This window comes from Pseudopodoces humilis, chromosome 6, assembly GCF_049639895.1.
Source record: "Pseudopodoces humilis isolate 2021_Gansu_Grassland_sample_001 chromosome 6, ASM4963989v1, whole genome shotgun sequence".
NCBI lineage: Eukaryota > Metazoa > Chordata > Aves > Passeriformes > Paridae > Pseudopodoces > Pseudopodoces humilis.
Window position 1 is genome coordinate 7,938,902 of NC_142205.1, and position 6,714 is coordinate 7,945,615.

Here is a 6,714-nt window from a genome sequence, read left to right on the forward strand (position 1 = left end):
TGTGCATTAAGGGGGTGTGGGTGTTTATTTTTCTATTTTCAAATGAAGGTATTCTTTGTGGTCGATTTAATAACAAGTATGCAGCAAAGTGAAATGTTGACTTTGGATGGTGCAGGGTAGGTTTTTTCTCTCCCCTTTGCCAGTACTGTTGTATTTTGGGCTTCAGAAATGCCATGTGAGCAAAATAGTGACACTGTTTGCAGAAGAGCTGCTACAGCTGCATATTTCTTTTGCATCTAACACATTGGAAAGTGCCAGTGATGCCTGAGTTTTGGTGTTTAGAATGCTGTGCTGTTTTGTTCCTCAATGCCAGATAGCTGTGTAAAAACACAGGAGGGAACGAAGGAATGTTAGTGTGGATCAAGCTGACAGTGGGGGAAGTTTGGGCTGAGGATTTTTTGTGGGTGGGTTTTTTTTGGTTTGTTTGTTTGTTTTTTTTTGTCCAGAAGACATCTTTATGTACTGCCAGAAAGAGGCAAAGCAAATTGCATCCTAAATTCTCTCTTTTCATTTTTCTCTGGTGCATATTGCATATCAATGTTGCAGAATAACAGGATGACAGCATCTCATTTAAAGATATTTTTTTTCTTCTTAGAGCCACAGAATCCTTATCCTAAAATAAATAATTTATAGTTTGAGGTTACTTCAATGGAAGTTTGAGAAAGTAGATTTCTATAGATTTTTGTTTTGTTGGAATTAAAAAAAAAAGAATTTTTTGGTATTTTCTTACAAATGTCTGCTAATTATGTACATTCCAAGTACTCGAAGCAAAGAGTTTTCCTGTACTGAAAAAAAGAAAATGTACAAAACTGTGCATGGTTTTAAATGTTACTAGATATTATAAATATATATATAATTTATTGAGTTTTTACAAGATGTATCTGTTGTAGACTTGTTGACTTTAACATTTCTTATTCAATGCTTATATAGTTTTATAGCCTGGACTATTATCTTTAAAAGCTTAAAAAAAATTAAAAGTTCCAATTTTGTTACATTTTATACTGTTGATGTTACAATCCACAGGTTTGCATAGTGTGATTTTTTGCAATGAGCAACTCTGTTCAGTTTATTTTAATACTGTACTTCTGTGCCTGACAGCTGCAGCTGTCGAAGGTGTGAGATGAACACTAAATAAAACTATTCTGCCTTTGTTAACATATGAAACTTACTTCTACCAGAAAAAAAAAACCAAAACAAAACAAAACAATAAACAAGTTGATAAATTTTGGGGTTTATTCCCAGTTGTGAGGGTCCTTTGCAAAACCAAGCATTCCAGGCACACTGACTTGTAGTGCCAGGAAGGTTTAATTTTTATAGTGCTGCTTTTCAAGTCCTGGCCAGTTCAGATTTTTTTATTCATAAGAAATTTATAGCAATTGTGGTTGAAGGGCAGTATTCTATATTTGTTAGTGGATATATTTATAGCCACACAAGCCATTGTTTGCACAGAGGTGTCAGCACTGGCTTTGGCTTCTGTGGGGCTAAGCGAGGGAACTCAGTAAAACCTGTTTTTGCTGGTAGCAGATGATGCAGGGGATGTTGTATCTTGGGGAACTCTGGGCCAATCCTACCAGCACTTTCATACAATACTGATTCTTACAAGTGATCTTGTTGAACTGCATCCCAGATACCTGGATCTTGGCAAGCAAGTTTGCCTGCATACAGTAGCAAACCTTCGTGTTTTAAGTAGCTGGGCATGGAATGGCATGCATCCAAGGAGGAGGCAATCTGTGGCACCAGGACTGGCACCAGCACTGTTCCATCCTAGAATTAAAAAAAAAAAAATTACATGAGGTTCAGGTAATTTCCTTGCCATTGTAAGAAAATACACTTATTTTAGCACCACTGTGTGGTGAGAGGAGTCCTGCTACCTGAAATGAGTTGCTTTCATGCTTTGAGGACACGCTTTGATGGGCAGCCCTGAGCCCTGCCCCAGCAGGAGCAGCATGGGCCAGAGGACAAGCCCTGGCTGTCCAGGGCTGCAGGCAGAGCGTGGCTAAATGGGCTTTTGCTGGCTCATGGGGAGCTTCATCAGGGCAGGGTGGTGAGGGTGCTGAGCTCTGTTTGCCACCACCAGGAGTGGAAAAGCAGGAGAGGGCCAGGTCCTTCTGCAGTGAGCTGTGGTGTGTAGCACACCTGTGCTTGAAAGCTTTCCCAATAAATGTCTGCTGGGCAAACAGAGCACAGAAATCAAAGTCACAAAGAGGAAAGCCTGTCCTGGTGCAGTGGCTGACCTGCACATGGCGCTGGCTTGGTGTTTACTTTCCCCCTTGGGTTTCATGATGTCATTCTTCCTCTGCTGGCCTTCACCCGCAGACATGTTTGCTTGTGGCCTATGGAGGAGAGGGTAATGTTTTACTTTAATTGCCCTAGAGTGTATCCAGGTCTAAGCCCAGGATGAATATTTGGCTGTAGTGTGTGATGTGCGTTAAGCAATGCACAAAACAACCTCAAGGAAAAATTGTGCATTTACTTGGGCTGTATGACTGGACATCCCACTGCAGCTCATCTCCCCTTCAGTGGCTGCAGCCTTCCACCCAAACCCAAAATGTCCTTTACACATGAAAGAGTTACTTTTCAAAGCAAAACAAATGTCTTCTTTCCACTGTGGGTGACTGCACAAATAGAGCCTCTCACTGGCCGGCGTGACCTGTTTCATAGCAACATTCAAATAAATTCTTAAAATTGTGATTTATTTCTATTGGTCATGGCTCCATGGTGAGACAGGGAGGATTTGGCAAAAGGAAGAAAAGTCTGAAGTCCTGCAAGCATCAGTAGAAGGCAGCTAGAACCATAACAACAAAGTTTCCTGGAGCTTGGTGCCATTTCAAACTCTCAAAGCAGGTATTTTCTGCTGCTGACTCGTCTGAGCAAGTTCATCCCTCCCAGGAGCTATATAATCTCCAGAAAAGAGAATATGTGTGGTACTGATATGAAATTGGAGAATAAAGGGTGAATGATGACTCTGCTCAACATAGCAGACATAGCTAACAACAGGAGGGCACAAGGGAACAGCCAGAGGCGATGCCAGGAGCTGAAGAACTTTCATGGGTTTTGTGGCCCAGGACCACGGGCTCACCAGAGACAGGGAAAGGATTTGTCACTCTTGTTTATACCATCTTTTTCCTTCACCTTCTCAGGCATATTAGCTTTCATTTAGTTTCTCTGTTTCATAACCATCTTGTTTTTCACAAACAGCATCTCAGGTGTCAGTAACATGTCAAGCTGAAAAAGCGTTGTGCCCTGCCCCAACAAGATTGTTATCTAAAACCAAGAAAGAAATCATTATAGTGTGCATTGATGCAATCAGAGCCTCGTGGGGACATTTCTCCCACCCACACCACTGGGTGACCACTTCTGATGGTGCCCATCAAAGAACAGCCCCTGTCCCAGACCTTTTTTTCTCTTGGGTGGTGGTGTCAGGCAGGGCAGGGGATGGGAAAGCATGCAAGCAGTAGATATGTGTAAGAGGGATTGGCACAGGAATGATTTTGCAAAAGGCCAAGGTCTGCATCACACTCACCATCCACAGCTTGCTCCAGGTTCCTCACCAGTGCAGGAAAAGTTGGCATTTCCATCAAGGAGGAAGGACCCCACCTGGGAGAAGAGCAGAAATAAGGGACCAAGCCAAGTGCATCTTCCAACAAAGCCAAGTGCATCTTCCAACACAGTGGATATGCCTATTCATATAGGCATTGGGCACAAAATTCAAACAGTAAAAGCAAGAGGAAATGAGGCGCCAGGAGACCATCAGGAACCTCCCCACCTCCAGGGAGGTGCAGTCCTTACACTTTTGGCCATAAAATCAGGCAGCACAAACTGATACTGGGCAGAACAAGATGGATGATCAACACGTATCTTCTCCAGTGATAACACACCCTGCCTAGCCCTTGTTGCTGGCATTTGGCTAAATGGCACCTCACCTCTGGGGCTGCCTGGCCACCTTCTGCATGCTCACTGAGATGGGGTGGGAGGTGTTACCTCCCACCCAGGTAGGCACTGGATTCAGCTGACCCTGAGCCAAAGGCAACATGGATGTTGGTGTAATGAGAGACTTCCAGATGTTACAGACTGTACTAAAGAGCAGGCTACAGGCAGGAGTGGTGAAACTTCTGATTCATACCAGCAAAACCTCCTGATAGGAGAGGAGCAGAACTGAAGTATGGACAGCAGGAAACCAAGGCTGAGAAAGGCAATATAAAACATAGCACATCCCCTGAGGGCTCTGCCAGACTGGTAGAACTGGGGAAAAAACCCAAATTAATTATTACAAGTTCTCAGTGAAGCTGCCTCAAGGAGCTAAACGCTTTGGAGAATAACTTAGTGCTCACAGCCTGCACAGACACGGAGCTCCTTGAAGAAATGCTGTCATGTACTCCTGACAGGTTCCTGCACAGCCAAACCAGCTGCCTGGACAACCAGGATCCAGCCAGCAGCTTGCCACTTTCCCAGGATCCAGCCCTATGTGGTGGCTCATCCATCCTGCCCAAACTACCCAAACCCAACATGAGAAATCATGCCTTGTCTTTCCTGGGTAGCACAGTTATCTCTTCCCCCAACAAGATAAATAACAGTCAAGAATTAATCTTTCTGCTGACCTTCCATCAGACACTTGTCTAGTCTGCTTATCAAGGCAGAAAACACACTTACTGGTTTCAGCCGATTTTTCCACTTTCACACCAGTAATACAGAGGAGGCAGAAAAAGACAATTTTCTCCCAAACAACAAATGACCTTGACTTTGCAGAAGTTTTCCAGCAGACCCAGCTATTAAACCTGCTGACAGGTAATCCCTTCATATTCCAGGAGACAGAGATTTATTTTCATCCTTCTGTCCCTCCGGGCAGCGTTTGTCTGTCCCACATCCACACGTGTCCCACAGGCAATGGCAGGCCAAGAGGTGGTAGTGCCTGAGGCCATTCTGGAGGAACAAACTAAAAGAGCATTGACAGATGCTCATTGCACATTACAGGGTTCCAGAACAACCACCTTCCTGTCCTGGAGTGATGTACACACATCTTCCACACAGGAAGAACATGTGCTCAAATGCTGACATTACATGGCTGATGCCCACCATATCTTCATCCATGCATTTCATTCCTGCCCTCATGCACCTCCATGAGGGCTGAGCAGCGGGACAGGAGCAGCTTTTGAACGTGTCAGATTGATTCAGTTTGGCCAGTGGTTTCAGAGGAGGTCCAGTGCCAGTCCTAGGGTTTAATATCATGTTCTAGGGATGTCTTCTCCCATTTGATGGCAGCTTCTTGCCTTAGCAGCACACCACACACATCCTGGCCTAGCCAAGGGAATCCCAGCAGAGTGATAACTAAAGGGCCATGGACCTTAAACCCTTAGGAAACCGCTGAGCAGGCAGCTTTCTGTCAGCATAAAGGCAATGAGATGTTCAGCTGGTAAAGGCAATATGGAAACCAAAGGAGAAGAACAGACATGGGCACAGGAATGGCGAAAGCTGAGTCATTGTCATAAAAGGAGGGAAAGTTCCAAGCTGTCAGATGGTTTCCTAAGACCTTTCCAGTTACTTATGAGTTCACACACTGGGAATGTGCTGCTGTCAGAAAGGGCCACTCATTTACAGCCTGCATGTGAGAATTTCGAAGTTGTTGTAGTCTGAAAGTCATCTCAGAGCTCTTCTTATAGATGTAATGCAAATATCTGGTGATATTCTTTCCTGGACAGACACCATACAGCCAACTCTAACCTACACAAGAGATGAAAGAGGTAAAGTTCAGGCCTTTTTGATCTGGTATTGTAAAATGCTTTTGTGGAAATGCCCTCATGAGCATATGCATTCCTATGGAATGCTTCTGTCAGAGGTTTATGGTTTACACGTGCAAAACCTCTGCAAGTACTTCCCAAAGGCATTTATGGTCAAACTCTGGGAGAACACCTGGACCATCCTGATGAGACCATGCAGAGTCTCCCTCTTCAAAAAAGCCATTCCATTCAGAACAACCCTTATTGCTTCAGCCTGGGGTGTATAAACATGCAAATAATAAAAATCCTCTGACAAAAAGCCCTTCACAAACTACCCAAGGAAATATTCACACGACAAAAACACATGAAAATCAGATAATACTTTTGCAAGTTTTATCATCTTCCAAATAGCTCGAGAGAGAGTAGAGGATGTGCAATATAGCCTTGATGACCAGGGATTTCCACCTGGCAAAGCAACCACCAAAGTCTGAAACTGCCATATCTGGCTCCTGGATAGCACAATGATTATTAGATTAAAAATAAAAACAATAATAATAATAATAATAATTAAAAAAGGGTAGATAAATGCAACACAGTTTGTGAGTCTGATGCTGAACCAACACCAAGATCCAGACAGGGCTGCTGGCTCCAGGCTGCAAGGGAGGAAGGCAAAGGAGCTCCCATCTCTCCTTGTACAGGCTGAGCAAAGAGGTTTATGATGGATGAGTGGAGTTGGACCTCCTGCAACATAATAATAGCAGAAAATTGGTGTTTCTGCTCAGATCAATGTCTGTGCAGAGGGCAGGAGGGTATACCTGGAGCTCTGCCAGCTGGGCATCACTCCTCTTTTCTCCTCAAGTGTTTTTTTCCTGCTATTAACAAATACATTGTAATTAATATATAGTGATATCCATATGCTGGCTAGGTACAATTTCAGCCTAGGAACAGTTCTGTTGTCAGGTAAAAATTCTGGGGAAATGGATGCTTTTAGTATTGCTTA